Source organism: Mastigoproctus giganteus, chromosome 1, assembly GCF_048544385.1.
Source record: "Mastigoproctus giganteus isolate SK-2022 chromosome 1, ASM4854438v1, whole genome shotgun sequence".
Classification (NCBI taxonomy): domain Eukaryota; kingdom Metazoa; phylum Arthropoda; class Arachnida; order Uropygi; family Thelyphonidae; genus Mastigoproctus; species Mastigoproctus giganteus.
In genome coordinates, this window is record NC_143575.1 from 267,066,134 (window position 1) to 267,085,601 (window position 19,468).

Here is a 19,468-nt window from a genome sequence, read left to right on the forward strand (position 1 = left end):
GAACTGATGGTTTACAATTATGACCATAAGACATTTTACTGACCATTGCAATGAGACACTTGAGTTTCTTGGCTTTCCAAATCTTCCACTCTTTAATCACATCTTAGGATCTGGAATCTTACCTCCCTTCATTGCTTACTTATGAGATTAAACCACTCTTTGGAGAAAGGGTAATATGCCTGCAGAAACCCTGAAAGAAAAAAAATCCTTGCTGCATTGCTATTGTTAAGTCATAACAAATGTTATTTACGACATCATTATAGAGGTCATACACAAAAACAGCTTTCTATCTGCTTTGAACATAAGTATAGTTTTTTGTCAACAGAATTACCATAACCCCTTTCATACCTGTCACCATAACCCCTTTTAAGATTATGGTAACCTTAAAAGGTCACCATAACCCCTTTCTTACCTGCGAATTCAATGTATCCACATAGATATCATAGTTCAAACAGAGAAATATACATCTTGAAATTATCTGAAACATCTGCAGCATCTGGAGTTTAACACAGATTTTTTTTTTTTTTTATGAAAACCCCAAACACGAAGGTATCAAAAACCTATAGTACTTAGTACCGTGCATGGGTTGAAGGAGAAGTATGAGGGAAGTGGGGTGCCGGAAACTTTGCTCTAGAGACTAAACATGGGTTTCACCACTTCAAGCCTCCAATAAGCAAAGTGGTGGTATTTCACCGGTTGATGAAAGTCATCTACCACCTAGAAATGTAGGCCTTTCGCACAGAAGTATGCCGATTACTGTTAGTTCCATTCCAACATGCAGCAGCTGTGCCCAGAAAGGTCTCAATCAACTGGTACAAAATGGTACACCATCACGCTGCAGCTATAATACATTCATAGTTCCTCTAGTGGTCAGCAGAGGTGTTAGGCCCAACCACACTCTTGTATATGACTATACTGATTAGTCTGTTAAAGATATGCAATCTTAAACAATTGGTAGTCATACATGCTAATATCATATGGCAGGTTGTCTTTTAATTTAACAGTAAAATGCAAGCTTTTCTCTGTTCATAACACAATATTTTGGAGATGGGAAGAAGTATACAGCAGACCGACACACAGATATGTGGCAATGGGAAAGCTTTACAATCTTTGCAAATGGGGATAATCTATGTGCAAGGTTTTCCAATAAACGAGCTAAGGCTGTTCAAGAGAAGAATGTTGCTTATCATAACTGTCTTGTTTCCAATTCTTCAGTTTCATTTTCTGCCTACACCAGAGCTCGCAACAATTGTAAAGGTTATTAATCAGTCCAAAAGAGATTCTGAACAGGATAAGAGTATAAAACTTGCTTCTTGCCCTAATGGTAGCCAAGCATTCTGGTCTCTTGCAAAAGCTATTGGCTGCAGCTTTTGTCCATCTCTGTCAAAACCAGATGGTGCTATTGTTACTTCAGCCAAAGATAAAGCTGGCCTGCTAGCATCCCATTTTTCTTCCAACTCATGTATTAATGATCGTGGTAAAACACATCCCAGCATGCCCCATTCAATGCCTCCTGTGGTCTTCCGTCAAAAGGATATCAGAAGGATTTTGATAAATCTCGATGGTAAGAAAGCTCCAGCCCTGATGGTGTTTCTCCACTTGTTCTCAAAACCTGTGCTCCCGAACTTGCTCCTGTTCTTTGCTGCCTTTTTTCGCTTTCTTATTCCAAAGGTGATTTTTCCTTCTGCTTGGAAATTTGCTCATATTCAACCAGTTCCTAAAAAGGGTGACAAATCCCTCCCATCCAATTATCGTTCCATTGCAATTACTTCCACTCTTTCTAAAGTAATGGAGAAATCAATTAACTGCCAACTCTAAACATTCCATCTGATCGTCGATTACCAGTATGGATTTCATCAGTGTCGATCCACTGGTGATATTCTGGCTTATGTTACCCATTTATGGACAAATTCAATGGAAAAGTTTGGTGAAACACAAGCAGTTGCTCTTGACATCTCAAAGGCAATCATGTTTGGTATAAAGGTCTTCTAAACAAGCTCCCATCTTATGGTTTGTCAACTGTTTTTTGTAATTGGTTATCCAGTTTTCTTACTGAGGGTGATAGTAGTTGGCACTCTGTCTTCTAACTTCTCCACTAAGGCTGGTGTCCCCAGACGTTCAGTTCTTTCCCCCACTCTTATCCTCTTGTATATTAATGACCTCCTTCCATTGACCAGAAATCCTATCCACAGTTTTGTTGATGATAGCACATTGCATTCAACCTTCCAGTTTGAGAAACGTTGCCCTGCTCAATCAGCTTCAACTTCTCGAATATCTGCTACCAATTCCTTAAATGCCGATCTCTAAGTAATTCTCCAGTGGGGGGAAAAGGCAACTTAGTTGATTTCAATCCTTCTAAAACTCAGTCCTGTCTTATATATAAGATAGGACTGAGTTTTAGAAGGATTGAAATCATATATAAATATATATTTTTTATGAAAACCCCCCATACACAAGAGGTATTAGAACCTATAGTGCTTAGTACCGTGCTTTTGTTGGAGGTTGAGAAGACAAAAGAAGATATTTGTTGAAATTAGACTTGAACTTCTGTAGATTGTAATTTTCAGGAAATACGTACAAAGGAAGGTTGTTCCAGAAAATGGCAGTTGAATGAATAAACGAGGAAGATGAAAAGTTGGCTGTGAGTTTGAAGTTGGACAGTTAATGGATGTTGGCTAATGGCAGCACAGGTTTGGACTGTTTTGAAAGAGAGAGTGGGAATTATAGAAGCCAATTCAGAAGAACAGTGCCCATGGCGGTATCTGTAGAAAAGGCATGCAGCAGAAACAGTATGTCTATGAGACAGTGAGTGGAGAGACTCTGTGAGAGAGGAGTCATTAATTAACCTAACTGCCCTCTTCTGAATGGAATCTAGAAGATGGTGAGAGGTTTTGGGTGCACCATCCCAGATGTGAGAACAATATTCCATGGTAGGGTGGATTTGCAATTTCTACAGAGTGAACAGCTGATTGGAAGAAAAGTAATGACAAGAGTGAAAGCGAAAACCAAGTTTTTTAGATGCAGATGAAGCAATATTTGTAATGTGCTTTTGCCAAGAGAGATTAGAAGTCAGGGTAATCCCCAAAAGAGATATCATCTTGCCTAGAAATTGAAGTGTCATCAAAGATAAGCATAGGAGCAGAAGAATCCTTTTTGCAAGATATAAGACAAGACAGTTTTAGAAGGATTGAAATCAACCAAGTTGTCTTTGCCCCACTGGAGAATTACCTGGAGATTGGCATTTAAGGAATTGGTAGCAGATATTCAAGAAGTTGAAGCTGATTGAGCAGGGCAAGATTTCTCAAAGTGGAATGTAATGTGCTATCATTGGCAAAACTATGGATAAGTCAATGGAAGAAGGTCATTAACATACAAGAGGAAAAGAGCGGGGGAAAGAACTGAACTTTTGGGGACACCAGCATTAGTGGAGAAGTTAGAATACAGAGAGCCATCTACAATCACCCTCAGTGAGTGATCAGAGAGAAAACTGGATAATCACCAATTACAAAAAACAGTTGGCAAACCATAAGATGGAAGCTTGTTTAGAAGACCTTTATGCCAGACACAATCGAAACCCTTTGAGATGTCAAGAGCAACTGCTTGTGGTTCACCGAACTTTTCCATTGAATGTGCATAAATGGGTAACATAAGCCTGAATATCACCAGTGGATCGACACTGATGGAATCCATACTGGTGATTGTTGATCAGACGGAAGGTTTCTAGGTAGTTTAATAAGAGTTGGCAGTTGAAATCATTTATAACCGTGAAAATTTTGTCCTCATTCATTTTACTTATGCCTCTCAGAATCTTAAACACCTCAATCTAGTCTAAGGTGCCTAGTTTCCAAGCTCTGCAACCCACATATTCTAAGTCTTTCCTCATATGGATGCCCGCTTGCTGATCTCACCAGGCAAGTTACCCATTTATGGACCCTTTCAAGAAGCAATGTCTTTCTTTAGGTGCTCTCTCCATACCTGAACACAGTATTCCAAGTGTGGTCTAACAATAGCCGTGTATAATGGGATTATGACATCCTTATCTTAGTTTCATTTAATCAGTCTCAGGTGAGTGTTAAATGGTTTTATCACCCAGAACTGTGAGTTTTTCGTCCAGCAAAGGCAAATCAACCACAAAACACACACAATTAACAGACACAATTATTGATGTCTCACAGCCTTAATTGCTTTGATGATTAATGCACACATACAAACATATGTGAGGTTACTGCTGTACTGTAAACATTTTATTCCTTGGCAAAATGGTACCTGTCCTCACAGAATAGCTCAAAAAACATGTATATAGGCAGGAACAGAGGTGTGGTATCTGGGGAGCTGCAGTTTTGTGAAAATGAAAAACTTGTTTTCTTGCTTGCTTTGGCTTCTTATTTTCCATGCTTAAAACATACCCCCGCCCCCACCTTTCTTTCTTGTTCTGGCGCATATTTCATTCTAGTTGATAAACCTTTTCCACAATTAACATGCCGTATATTTAAAATAATAAATTTTAACGTTCAGTTATCTCTTGAATTTTCTTTCGTCAAAATCAAATTATGCAGTCATCCCCCTCCCCAACTAAACCAATGGCTGATGTGTTTTTCATAAAAGCGAACAGACAAAATCATGGAGATGAAGTGATCTCTGTGATTTTAAGAATAAAGCCATTATGTGGAAACATGTCATATGGAAATTCCATTTTTGTTTTTGTTTTTTTTTCCCTCTCATTAATTCCTTCAATTTTTTTTATTTTTTATATTTTTTATTATATACGTCTCTACTGAACAACTCTGAACTCTTTTGGAGGAAGCTTTTAAACAAATACACGAAATATACAAAATATACACGAAAATGCAAGTCCATCTGCATTAGTCACTTTTGTGACAAAAAAAATGATAAATAGGTAAATATTATTATTAGTTTATAAAACTAACCAACAAAGGAAATGGTGAAAATGGAGTTAAAAAAAAAAAAAAAATTAAAATAACAGTGTGCAGTGATTATTTGCCTCAAATGTGCTACTCTAATAAGAAAAAAATGACTGAAAGAAGCTAAGTAATAATTCATAGTTTTATTAAAATAACCTTGTGCAAAAAATCATTATCATCCCAATCTGTTATTACCAAGCACAGACACACAAGTCACTATGGTAGTAAATCAGTCTTGGAAAACCATTTGCAACAATCCCTTATTGTTAGTAAAATTATGCTATTATGCACAGTAGAAAAGCAACTTTAGTTCAACTATAATTATTACCATAAAATTACTGCAATACTAGCCTTCTGAATGAAACATACACTTTTCCCAATAAAAAAAAATCATTTAGCTTTTCATTTTTGTGAGAAAAACAAGAAATAGCTTAAAATGGTGCACTTGAAAATTTTATTCTTTATTCTGACACTATCACTGGATAATCATAATACTTTCAGCAACAACTGTTACTAGAGATTACAAAAAAAAAAAAAAAAATTTCCTAATTTCCTCACTTTCAACACTTAGCAACAAAATCAAGCTGAAACCAAAGTTCTATGAAAAATTAACACAGGAGAAAGTGAATGTGCATGCATGGCATACCCTGACACAAATATAGAACTGTAAAGAAGAATGAATTTTTTTACAGCTTTAGTTGAGTGGGCAGGTGCGAGGGTGCATAAGTACACATGACTGGGGATTCAAGTCCATGACTGCTAAATATGCCAGTGCATTCACTAGAGGATTAAAATTAAAAAACATATACCAAAAAACACATACATTAAAAAATACACCAAAAATGATATTTTGGTGTATTTTTTTAAATTTTGTATGTTTGTAACTGAACTCTGTTTTTTCTATTGGTGTTATGATTACCCTGTACAAATCCCAAAAATTATGACACCTTTCTAGAAAAGGGATAGCCAAGATTAGTAACCCTCAGAGAGCAGCACAAGATGGTCTTTGAAGGCTTGAGAGCCACAATACACAGCTGTCTAATTTTTCAATAGTACGAATACATTTACAACAAGTATACAATACATAGTGTGCATCCACATTTCTCCGAGAAATGCAGTTAAGGCATGTCTATTCTAAAACATTCAGAATAGACGTTTCACTATAATTTTAATAAGCAATCTGAGCTGCATTTGTGAAACAGTTGTTTACACCCTAATCCAGTGGTTTTCAACCTTTTTTAAATAACGGCACCCCTAAGTAATATATTTTATTTTGCGGCACCCCTACTCAATTTTCTCAATATATATATATATATATATAATATAAAGAACCATTGGAATAAGTAAATCAATCCAATAATAATACCATCAGGGATCTAAGAAAACGCAAAAAAAAAAATAAAAAATATATTATCGCTTTTTACCGACAATCTAGATGACTTCAACTGGGGCCAACCACCCAGAATGAAGGCAAAAAACGACAAGAAGTTCTCTGTTTCTGTGGTGATCAATATATGCTAAGTAATTTAAATCTAACCAAATATAAGCCAGTATAGGCCGGATGTAAATCGAATATAAATAAATCGAAAGAAGATAATAAAAGGTAAAAAAATTTAGAAATATTAGAATCAAAGGTAAGAAATATAAGTAAAATATAAATATAAGCATATATTAATCATCGTTGACCCGACAGAGAACGTAATTTAATGATTACAATAAGATTACGCAAACACACAGGTGATAACTGACATGTACAAAACTATTATAACAGGTTCTCATAATGGATGTTTGCAACTGCATTGACGCATAAATATTATTTACATTTTAGTTACAGTTATTGTCGTTTTAACTTTCTTTCTTTATTTTTTATCAATAATTATAAATATATATATATATATATATATAATATTAAAAACTATATATGTTATATGATATTTATTACAATAATATAAATATAAAAATTACATTTCATAATACAAATTATATATATACAGTATATAATTTTATTCTTTATATAGAGGTACTAAGTGAACATCAATTATAGGTCACCATAAAATTAAAAAGATACTGTACACCTTTTTATAATGAAATAAACATAAATTAAAAAATAATAATAAGTTTAAGTAACTTAGACCCAAATTACGTGGCATCCCTGGAATGTTGTTGCAGCACCCAGGTTGAAAACCACTGCCCTAGTCCAATTGACAGGTACATAAGGAAGTCTGCCATAGAAAGCTAGCAAGGGATATATAATGATAAGTCAGGATATACGATGTAAGGTTATATAATGATTAGGAAGTGGGAAGAGAGAGAATATTAAGTTTAAGCGTTAGTAAGCACATCACAATATTATACAGTATTCAAATAGCATCGCGACATGTCATTTCTGCTCATATATAAAAAAATCTTTATTTTTATGAAATAATATTAAAATTCGTTGTTAATTATGTATAAAATTCTTAAACTCTGCAAAAATTTTAAAAATTCAGTTCTTATAACCAATCTCACCCAGTCTGCAATCGTTTTTGAAGCCGTGTGTTGCAATTTCACACATTTCAATTAAATTGTACTATACTTTCTTCATTTTCAATGAAAATACAGATTTTCTTACCTGATATACTTCTTTTTTGCATCCATTCACATGCAACTTGTATATGGTGATTAGACTCAACACACTCAAGGTCATATAACAATATTATTTGCTGCAAAATAAACAACCACTTGAAAACAAGCTAAAAGAAATAATCTTATAAACAATTTTTTTTTAAAAAACAAAGGATTAGACAGTTAAAAATAAAATTACACAAAGGACAAAAATTATCTTGTGAAATCACACAACCACAGTGGTGTATTATTTCTCTATACTGACTGTAAGAAAACCATTTTATACAAATAAAAACTAAAATAATAAAACATAAAACCAATCTTATGCAAACACACAGGTGATAACTGACATGTACAAACCTATTATAACAGGTTCTCATAATGGATGATTTATTCCTTCCCACATTAAGTAAGCACAGAATGTGGAAAGGGATAAATTTTTTAAACACTTTTATGGTAAAGGAAAACGCGAAACCCAATGAACTCTTAATACTTCCTAATTCATTTCACAAATATACCTGGTCTCAATTCTAATCTCAACGATGTCCATTTCCACTTGCAATCTGCCAAACCCCATGTACTTTTTTCTGACAGAATCTCAGTTATCGGTTGATTCAACTACTGCTCATCTCAGATGCCCAAATTATTCGCTGTATGATTCCTTTCGCCTCAAAGGTGGTATTTGTGCATACGTCCGTTCTGATATTCCCTGTCAGAGACTTGGCAATTTGGAATCTCCTCTCTTTGATCTTCTCTGGCTTAAAATCTCTCTACTGCACTGTGTCAAATTCATCTGTTGTCTCTGCCGTTCTCCCAACTCCACTAATCACTTGGAGCTCTCTGACTTCCTCTCTTTGCAACTTGACTTTCTCCAGTCCAACTTTCCTAACAGTGAGGTAATTTTCCTTGGTTATTTTAATGTTCACAACTCCAGCTGGCTTCCGTTTTCTAGTCACACCGACCCAGCAGGTCGAGATGCTGAGGCTTTTGCAATTACTAAACCTAGCACAGATTGTTCATTTACCTACAAGAATACCAGACAATCCTAATCATACAGCCAATATGCTTGATCTTTTTCTTACAAACAACACTTCTAAGTACACGGTCGAAGTGAGAGGTCCTTTAGGCACTTCAGATCACAACTTGGTGATTGTCTCTTCTCCAATGGAATCTTTATCTCATGGCTATTCCCAACCTCGTGTTGTTTGGCATTACAAGAATGCAAAATGGGATGACCTGCAAGACTTCTTTTCTTCTTTTCCTTGGTCGGATTACTGTTTCAAAACTTCTGATGTCAACGTTTGCTCAGATCGTGTCAGTGAAATTATTCTTGCAGGAATGGAATCCTTTATCCCACACTCCACTTTAAAATCTCGTCCTTTATCTAAACCATGGTTTTCCAATAAATGTGCTAAGGCTGTTCAAGAGAAGAATGTTGCATATCGTAATTGGCTTGTTTCTAATTCTTCAGTTTCATTTTTTGCCTACACCAAAGCTCGCAACAATTGGAAAGCAGTTATTAATCAGTCCAAACTAGAGTTTGAACAGGCTAAGAGTAGAAAACTTGCTTCTTGCCCTAATGGTAACCGAGCATTCTGGTCTCTTGCCAAAGCTACTGGCCGCAACTTTTGCCCATCTCTGCTCCCACCTCTGTCCAAACCAGATGGTTCTGTTGTCACTTCAGCCAAGGATAAAGCTGACCTGCTAGCATCCCATTTTTCTTCCAGCTCATGTATTAATGATCTTGATAAAACACATCCCACCATTCCCAACAAGCTCCATTCAATGCCTCCTGTGGTCTTCCGTCAAAAGGATATCAGAAGGATTTTGATGAATCTGGATGCTAAGAAAGCACCAAGTCCTGATGGTATTTCTCCACTTGTTCTGAAAACCTATGCTCTTGAACTTACTCCTATTCTTTGCAGCCTTTTCTCAATTTCTTATTCCAAAGGTGTTTTTCCTTCTACTTGGAAATTTGCTCATATCCAGCCAGTTCCTAAAAAGGGTGACAAATCCCTCCCATCCAATTATCGTCCCATTGCAATTACTTCTACTCTTTCTAAAGTAGTGGAGAAATCAATTAACCGCCAACTCTTAAACTACCTAGAAACCTTCCGTCCGATCAACGATCGCCAGTATGGATTCCGTCAGTGTCGCTCCACTGGTGATATTCTGGCTTATGTTACCCATTTATGGACTAATTCAATGGAAAGGTTCGGGGAAACACAAGCAGTTGCTCTTGACATCTCAAAGGCTTTCGATCGTGTCTGGCATAAAGGTCTTCTGAACAAGCTTCCATCTTATGGTTTGCCAACTGTTTTTTGTAATTGGTTGTCCAGTTTTCTCTCTGATCGCTCACTGAGGGTGATGGTAGATGGCTCTCTGTCTTCTAACTTCTCCACTAATGCCGGTGTCCCCCAAGGTTCAGTTCTTTCCCCCACTCTTTTCCTCTTGTATATTAATGACCTTCTTCCATTGACTGGAAATCCTATCCATAGTTTTGCCGATGATAGCATCATTGCATTCCACTTTCCATTTTGAGAAACCTTGTCCTGCTCAATCAGCTTCAACTTCTTGAAAATCTGCTACCAATTCCTTAAATGCCGATCTTCAGGTAATTCTCCAGTGGGGCAAAGACAACTTAGTTGATTTCAACCCATCTAAAACTCAGTCTTGTCTTATATCTCGCAAAACGGATTCTTCTGCTCCTATACTTATCTTTAGTGACACTCCGATTTCTAGGCAAAATGATATATCTCTTTTGGGGATTACCCTGACTTCTAATCTCTATTGGCACAAGCACATTACAAATATTGCTTCCTCTGCATCTAAAAAACTTGGTTTTCTCTTTCTCTCTCGGCGTTACTTTTCTTCCAAACAGCTGCTCACTCTGTATAAATCGTGTGGCCGCTCCCCACTTGGAGCGGCCACAAGAAAATTCCTGCCCGATGTGACCTTCTTACTCTCTAAATCAGTTAAAACCTGGTGCTCCTTAACTATGGAAACTTCCTTTCAGGTAACTGGACATGGCTCTCTCAATCAAAAACTCTATCAGTTTCACTTGCATCACACCGATCTGTTGCAGCTGCGGGAATACAGAAGATTGGAGTCACATGCTCTTTAACTGTGCAATCTATGACGATCTTAGGATGTTTGTTTGTTTGTTATTTGGTTTTTAGGAGCATTAGCAACTAAGGCCATATTGCTCCGGGGATATGCAGTGGTCATTCCCTGACCTTTCCACATCATCCGTATTTGGTGGTGACGGGCTCGAACCCTTGTCTAATCAAGAAGCGTGTGCTATGCACTACTGCTGCTTCCCACCTGGCTAGGGAAATGCCTGATCTTAGGATGAAGCTCCGAACTGATGTTCCAGATCTCTCTCCAGGGCGGGAGGAATTGCTTATGCAGAATAAGAACCATCACTCAGCTCTTCAGAACTTTGCCTCTGAGATGTTTGTTCGCAGAAAGAGAATCAACACCAGATTAGTGAACCAAAACAATCCACCAAATACACCTGTGTAAGTGGGACAATAGTTTGCTTCTCTGTTATCCTGGATGACAAAACATACTTTCAGGGAATGCTCAGAAATTTTTGTGCAATGCTGGGCTGCTCATGAATTAAGCATAATTGCATCAAAATTCGATATATTTTCTTCTATGGTTCATGTATGCAAGAATTGTCATTGCACTAATCCTAAAGGTCACCAGTTCCACATCTGAATTATCCTGGGTACTTATTGAAGATACTTTTCTGTTCTTTTTTTATTTTTGCTAATCAGCACAGTTTTTTGTTTTTTTTTTACCAGTGCCAGTCTCTTTATTATTATTTGATTATTTTTTTACCAGCACCAACCTCTTTTCTTTTTCGTTTTTTATTATTTTTTTAAAATTTTATTATTACTATTTTTTTAATTATTAATATTTATTATTTTCTTTTTTTATCCCAGCTATCACCAATGTGTTTTTTTTGTTGTTGTTTTTTCTTTCTTTTTTTTTTATTAAATTTTATTTTATTTCAACCAGCACCACAGGTTGGGTTCCCCCCCTCCTTTCTTTTCTTCTGGAATGGGCCACAGAGGATCCTGCCCCACCTTTTGGCATCACTAGGTGGGTCAGACTCTCTTTTGAGACATTACATGCTCTACTGGAACTGGCCCACCTTCCCATGGTTGTGGAAGAGTACCCAGAATCATCTGTCCAGGTAACTGATGCTTCTGGGTAGCTAAGCAGCCAGAACATAGCAGAACACACACAAACCTATACCAACACATTTCTGGCCCATTTACAGTTGATTCTACTCTTCAAAGGCATGAGGCGAAGTTGAACAGACATTCTAGGTGCCGCCCTATACATATACACATGTCCACATGTGCCTCCTAAGAAGACAACAAAAACAAACCCTTGTTCCCACTGACATTGGTTCTCTAGATTGCTTCATTTTCTAGTAAAATCAAAAATCATTTTGATGTGGATCCCACAATTTCCATGTATGGCACAAAAATATAAAGACATTACATTACTTTACTATTGTTTTTCTGACCATTCTTTGCTTACTGCATAACACATCTTTTGACAAATAAATTGACATTTATTTATTTATATGATAAGATACTTGGTTTCCACATTTTCACACTAGTGAATAATGATTGCTCGTTTAAGGAATAAATTTATGTTGTGATTAATGCTATGGACACTGAAATAGTTTTATTCCAGTTTTAACACTTTTTTTTATTAAACAGGTTTACAGATTTTGTCTTCCTGTACATTATAATTTCGGTTCATCTCTGATGATATTAAAAGGGCAGGTTCACCCTAATGAATTGTAATGTACAGTAACATTCTGAATCTGAGCAGGTAATAGCAGTTTTTACAAATGAAAGGAAACAAAACAAGGAGAGTTTCTTACATGATCAATGCATTAAGTGATCATACTTAACTGTAAATGCTAGACTAATTTTTCTTGGGAGGGGGGAAGAGAACAATAATAAAAAGAACTTACATTTCTAGATGTTGGAGTCATTCATTTTGAGAACCTAAAATAGAACAGACTTTTCAAACTGGTATCTTTAAAAGCATACAGAATTACAAATTTCTTTTAAATTTTAATTTATTCTATTATTAAAACAAAAAAAAAATCAAATTTTCTGAATAACTGAAAAGCTCATATCTCATGCAAGTTAATTACAAAAAAACATAACTGCCAAAATTTAAGTCAGAAAAAGTAAAATTTAAAACAAAAAATTTGACATGCACTTGGCTAGCGGTATACTATTTTCACATCAACGTAAAATAAATCCGCTTTAACAGACTTCGATTAAACAGATTTTGGAAATAATGGACTGTGGCTACAAAACTGGTGTGTGTCTAATTTGCATATGATTGGTGATACTACTGCCTCAGCCTGATGCTATTTACCAACAGTTAAAATATTTTCACTACCAGGGAGCCAGAATTTTATATACCATCACCTTCAGTTGGCCTACTCAGTATGTCATGCTGCAGTAGGCAGTCATCTGAACCTCTAACAAGGGTATTTGAGGGCTCTACCAACTCTGAATAAGCTTTAGTCAGTTTCCAGAGCCATTATAAAACTTGGTAAAATTTCAAGCTCTTTTATTCTGCACAACTGGTAAATGCAGTACTGCAACATTTTTTAATGTTTTCTATTTTGCAGAATAGCCATTTTTTGTAACAAAAAAGTACATTAAAACAAGGTTTTACCATACTTTTAAGTATTCTAAGAATCAACATTCCCATATGCATTCTTAAAGAATAAATAAAAACTACATTTAAAAATAAAATAGCTATTATTTAAATGTCAGTATTTCTTAGGCAAGCTTTTAACTTGCTTTTTCAGATAGAAGTCCATGCCTTATAAATTTTTTTGCTAAAATATACTCTCTGGTGATTTTTTTTTTTTTTCTCTCTCCACAGAAACTACTTACAACAGTTGTTTATTTCTTTCTCTCCCTCTTTGATGATTTCTTTCAGAATAGTCCTTAAATATATAAAAGATTTTAAAGCAGCAGAAGCAATATTTTCTCCTCTTTCAAAATTTATTCCATCTTCATCTATAAAAGTAGTCAGCACAACACTAATGTTATTATTTATTATTGTACAAATTTAATGATATCACTGCTTAATCTGAACAACAGTTCTTTACTGCTTAACTTTCATTATTTGGCTTCAAATTAAGAACTAGTTTCATGAGTTTTGGCTTTTTATGTAGAGCAAAAGTGATTATGTAAATATAACAAGAAGCGCTTCTACGTCAAACAAAAAAAAAAAAAAAGACCTAGGCAAGTGAAATTCCTTCTTAACTTATAATATAATAACCCATAAAAAGGAAATAAACTGCCACTATCTATTTTTCTGTTACTGAAATTGCATATGAAAGAAATACAAAGAGAGTAAAATTTTCCAGGAAGCTTTCTTATTGATTTCCCTCTTCTGCAGAAATCTCACATTTGCATATCACACTGCAAAACAAAAGATTAATATCAGCAGTAAATTTTAACTTGTGGGGAAAGAGGAGACCAATACTCAGAAATCTGCAAAAATTCCAACATGATAATACTAGTAAACTTAATGCATTATTTCAAGAATGCATATTTTACATTTATGTTTACAATAGAAATGATAAAAACCAAGTAGTTTTCAATTTAATGTCAGATAAAAATTGCACAGACATTTCAAAACACAAATGAATATGCAAAATGCTCCCTAAGCAGATTTTATAAAATTCATGAGAATCATATAAGGCCTCAAAACACTACTGGTTTTGTACCAAATTACAAAATGGATATAAAAGTTATTCCACCACCTATTAACAAATGCCTACCAAAGTACTTACAGAAATTTTAAGAAGCCAAACATTCTATCAAATAACAGCTTTTTTTCCTGTGTTTTATGATAAACATTTTATATCATAAAATAAGAATTCCAATGATGCAAACACAAAGCAAGGAGCCTAGTTAAAATTCACATGAGCAAAAAATATTACTCTGTTGCAAATACAGAATTTAAATCTTGCCTATTAGTATAAGATTTATATTTTGGATTCCTGACAGCAAAATCCCTAAATACATTGTACCAGTAGTCAGTAAGTCATCCCATATACCATTATATCATATTGATTCAATAATTATGTGATTTACTGCACACAATCAAATTAGCAACTCTGGCCTTTTTTTTTTTAAAAAAAAAAAAAAAAAAGAAGAAAAAAGTTGAGTTGAACTGAGGGGTGAAAAAAAAAAAAAAAAAAAAATTTAAGGCAGATGTTACCCTCTAAGTATCCTCTTGTTTTTCCATGACTAGCTAATATTTAGCTATTTTTGAAAATAAAAAGTAACTATAAAGCTGCATGCTTTTAATACCTTTAATATACAGCCTCCAGGTATATATTGCCAAAATATGAAATGTTAAAACTCCACCAAAAGCTTTAAATTCTTCCATTATTTAAAATTTTTGATATAAGCCAGAAAATCAACTATATTAGTATTATCCATTTCAGCCCACTAAATGACTGCTATTGACAGAAGCCTTCTGCACTTTCCCTTTCTCATCTTCTTAATTCTAGTGGGTTTTTACAATATATTCCTAGTTTCACAAGAAACAGTCAAGTCAATAACAGCTAGTACTGCTGAACACAGAATTTAGTTTTTTTTTTTAAATCAATGCACATGAACACCCATGTTTGTGTGCACACATGCAGATAAATAGAGGGTGTAAATGATGAGAATATAAACTTACAGTGAAATTATGCACTGCCTAATGGGGGGCAGAAGAACTTATTCCGCAGCAATATTAATATTTTTTTTTTTTTATATTTTAATAGAAGTTTGAATTCTATATAAAATGATATTTCTTTAAATAAAATTTAAAGCCAATTTGTTATTTAATAAATGTATTAAATTATCTAACATATTCAAATAAGCAATTTTTTTAATTTAAAAACTATAGGAAACTGGTATTTTAAAATTTATGATTGAGAAAAGTAAACTTACATGCTCTGTCAGTATTTACAACTGATTTCATTCGAGACAAAGTTATAAGGCTTCAAAATATCTCTTGCAGTTTTATATCAACGTGATTTAATTTACTGAATTATCATTCTATGTTTCCTGCTCATTCATGTAAGTAATATTACTTAAAAAAAAAACTTACATATTTCCTGGTTTTTGAAAACAGCTCTTGAACTTATCCCAAAGCTATTCAGCAGCGATGGCTTCTTGTATTATATTCTAAAAAAAAACTAAAATCTGAAAACTGTTGCTGACTGGATTAATATTTCTAAATGCTAATTTCCATTTAGCACAGGCCTAGAGTGGGAATTGTAAGAAGTCAGTTTAAATCATGTTTTTAATTTGTAACATATTTTTAAAACTGTTACAAATAATTAAAATGTTACTTATAATAAAATTCCTAATAATATTTTTTCTGTTTATAACAAAACTAAGAGATCCTTTTCAGACAACTAAGGCAATATCTCAATGGTATCTAAACCAGAGTCTGGATTGCTATTAATAAATACTTCACTGAAATAAACTTATGGAATACTAGCAAAAAAAGGAAAAAATTTTGATCTTAAAATATGAATGCAGTTAACATAATTAATAGAACTTGGTAATGGGCTCTGTATATAAAAGACAAGCAATTAATGACTGCAGTTCTAAGGAATGTACACATACACAAAACAGCAATTCAATGAAACATTTATACAACAGATGCCTTCCCTTTGTCTCTCCTTCCTTTATATACAGTTGAAAACAACTGTACACATGCAGCACTGCTAATTATTTTAGTTTCCTTTTAATTAAAAATGTTTTTTAAAAAGGGCAACTGAATAGTTTTTCAGAAAGGGCAAACACTCTGAATAGCAATAGAACATTTAATTTCCACAAATGGAAAATGGGCTTATGAGATCATCATGCCTGTGTCACTTGTGTCCATCTAATAATCCAATCTAAATAAATAGTACTTAAAACCCAGTGATGGCTGCAATGGTACATACCAAATAAAATGATTTTGTTAAAATTTGAGAAGTATGCCTGTCAGAAAAATCAGACCTGCATACGCCTATGTGGGAGTTCATGTAACAAGAGGCATTTATTAAGAATGCCATATGCAGTAAAAATGAACATTGTGGGTTGGAAAAATTACTTCTAGAGGGGATATAGTTGCCCCTCTAGACATAAGTTAAACAGAGTAATAAAGTATCAAGATAACAAAATGGAAGACTCTCATTGGACCAGCTAGTATGATTTTTAAGGATGCATCAGCTAGTTAGTGGATTAACCTGGCAGCAGTCAAGCATATTTCATATACCAAAGTGACTTAAATTTGAAAGTAAAAATATCTGTTAAACTGATAACATCAATATGAAGTTCATTTTGCCTTCATTATAAGTTTGACTTTTGATCTGTATCATTATCTCTTTTGTTAAAGAAGTTCTGACATGCAAAAAAAAAAAAAAAAAAAAAAAAATTAAAAAATAAAATGGTTTTTTTTGGCTTCATGCAGCCAGTTCTTGCATATAATTATCAAGTGCTCTAGAGCAACAGCCTAAAAATAGTGGCATCTGTAGCATCCCATAAAATCTTGGATCTGAAGTAAGTGTAAACACTCAATAGCATCAGAGCTCACTAACATCAATAAGCTTCTCTGCAAATTCCAGTCATTAAGGTGCATGGATGTTTTAATTTTGTTCCTTTGAGGCTTCACTCACTAACAGTTGAAGATAATGCTCAAATGCAGGTTCTTATTTTAAAAAATTAATTAAAAATATATATTTCCAATATAAAAAAATGGATTTTGCACAATTGATTTATAAAAGACTGCAATCAAAAAAGTTAACAAATTTCAATCATTTCTTACCACTGTTTTTAATCTACAAAGTGAGTGATGTTAACCTGGCACTTCAGTTGGAGGGTTAAATTGCATTAAAAAAAAAAAAAAAAAAAATGCCAGGTTACATTTATTCCCAGTTTCAAATATAGGTAAGTTAACAATATTAATATAACATTTTTTTATACTTTTATTATATTATACAGTGGTTCAGGGAGGTTGTGCTATATAAAAATAAGTTATTTGTCTAACCATGATACATAAACATCTCTTCAAAGTAACTACTCTTTTAAGATATGTACTGTTACAATCATCGTGCAGCATTTTTGAGGGCAAATTTTTATCTTAAAAATCTTCATGTAATGTCCACTTTTTTCTAATATGGTTTTCTTGTCGACAAAGTTATGCTACTGTGTAAAATTTGTTTTTAATAAGAAATATCAGTTAATCTTTACAAGCTGGTAACCTTCCAGTTGATCTTTGCAAGGAGGCGTGACATCACTGCATATGAATAGCCCACTATGGTTAATCTTAGGGTGTTTATTCCCCCCCCCAATGCTGTTTTAAAATAGGGAACTCGCTTTCCACTATTAAAACAGTGGTAAGGCGGGGGATAAACACCCTAACCATAGCACGAGCTACGCATATCAATTATTGCTACTCACAACTATCAACAGGAAGTGTACTAGCTTGTAAAGATTAACTGAAATATCATTTCTGCCATTCCATTACAATTTTATAATAAACATTTCAATTCTTTAAGTGTGAATAATGAAGTTTTATTTTTTTAATTTTTAAGAATTACCAAAAACAATATTTTTTGCTAAAATAGTGCTTCCAAGGTGCAACCAATCAGTGTTACTGAGAGGGTGAAAAATCAATCTCCAAAAAAAACAAAAAAAAAAAAAAAAAAAAAACGGCCATCAGTTACAAAATAACATTTATTTTACTTATTATTTTTTTAGTTATGAAATTTTTTTAAACATTTGTTTTCATTCCCATGCAAAACAGAAATATTGGTAATAACAGTGGGAGGGCAGTTTTAGTATTAGTATTAGCCGCATGGTGCAAGAAAGCCTATGGCTTATGCTGCACCAACCAAAAAAAAAACCGAATAAAACAATGATAAAAAAAAAAAAAAAACTAATTATTAATAAAAGAAAAGGAAATTAAACTTATCGTCCTATGCGTTTCCTTCACCTGAAGGTACTATCCAGATGTCCTTTGAATTTCCCCAAACCATCAGCCTCTACTGCCCATGTAGGCAACTTATTCCTGTAATTTATAACTCACTGGCTAAAATAAAACTTCCTGCAGTCCAATCTAAACATCTTTCCCCTTAACTTGAATTTATGTCCCCTAGTTCTAGCATCATTTATAATCTTGAAAATTTCGTTCTCATTCATTTTACTGATGCCTCTCAGAGCCTTAAACACTTCAATCAAATCTTCTCTAAGGTGTCTAGTTTCCAAACTCTGCAACCCACATATTCGAAGTCTTTCTTCATAAGGACGCCCTATTGCTGATCTCACCAGGCGAGTTACCAGTCTTTGCACCCTTTCAAGAAACTCGAAGTCTTTCTTTAGGTGTGGTCTCCATACTTGAACACAGTATTCCAAGTGTGGTCTAACAAAAGCCTTATATAATGGGATTATCACATCCCTATCTCTACTTGCAAAAGTTCGATAGATCATCGATATGACACCATGGGCTTTCCTTGCAACCTGTTTACAATGCTCAGAGAATTTCATGTCTGACTGTAGTAGTAGTAGTAGTGGTGGCATGTGATGCAAGAAAGCAAGTGTATGAGCTTATGCAGCATCAGCCAAAAAAAAAAAAAAAAAAAAACCACACCATTCCCTCCAAATGCCTGTCCAGTTCCTCCTTAAATTTATTTAACCTATCAACTTCCACAACGACAGATATAAGTTTGTTCCAGCAATTAACCACCCGCTGGCTAAAGGCAAATTTCCACACATCTATTCTACATCTGTCTTTTCTTAATTTGCATTTATGCCCCCTTAGGTTCGTAATCTGAACAAGTGGAAGGATCCCATCAGAATTCAGCAGGCTCAAACCCATTGAAGGCCTTA

General features: G+C 34.2%; 1 protein-coding gene across 2 annotated transcripts in view; it reads right to left on the reverse strand.

Annotated features, from left to right (window-relative positions):
- Positions 1-19,468, reverse strand: part of LOC150091951 (uncharacterized) — a 142,622-nt gene that overhangs the window by 15,874 nt on the left and 107,280 nt on the right. Inside the window, exons 6-9 of one of the 2 annotated variants that reach the window (XR_016547693.1) lie at positions 12,529-12,562; positions 7,534-7,624; positions 7,066-7,157; positions 44-190 (exon numbers count right to left, since the gene is read on the reverse strand). The gene's annotated coding sequence lies outside the window, so the exon portion shown is untranslated. The remainder of the gene's footprint in view (positions 1-43; positions 191-7,065; positions 7,158-7,533; positions 7,625-12,528; positions 12,563-19,468) is intronic. The other variant, XR_016547692.1, reaches the window with a different exon arrangement.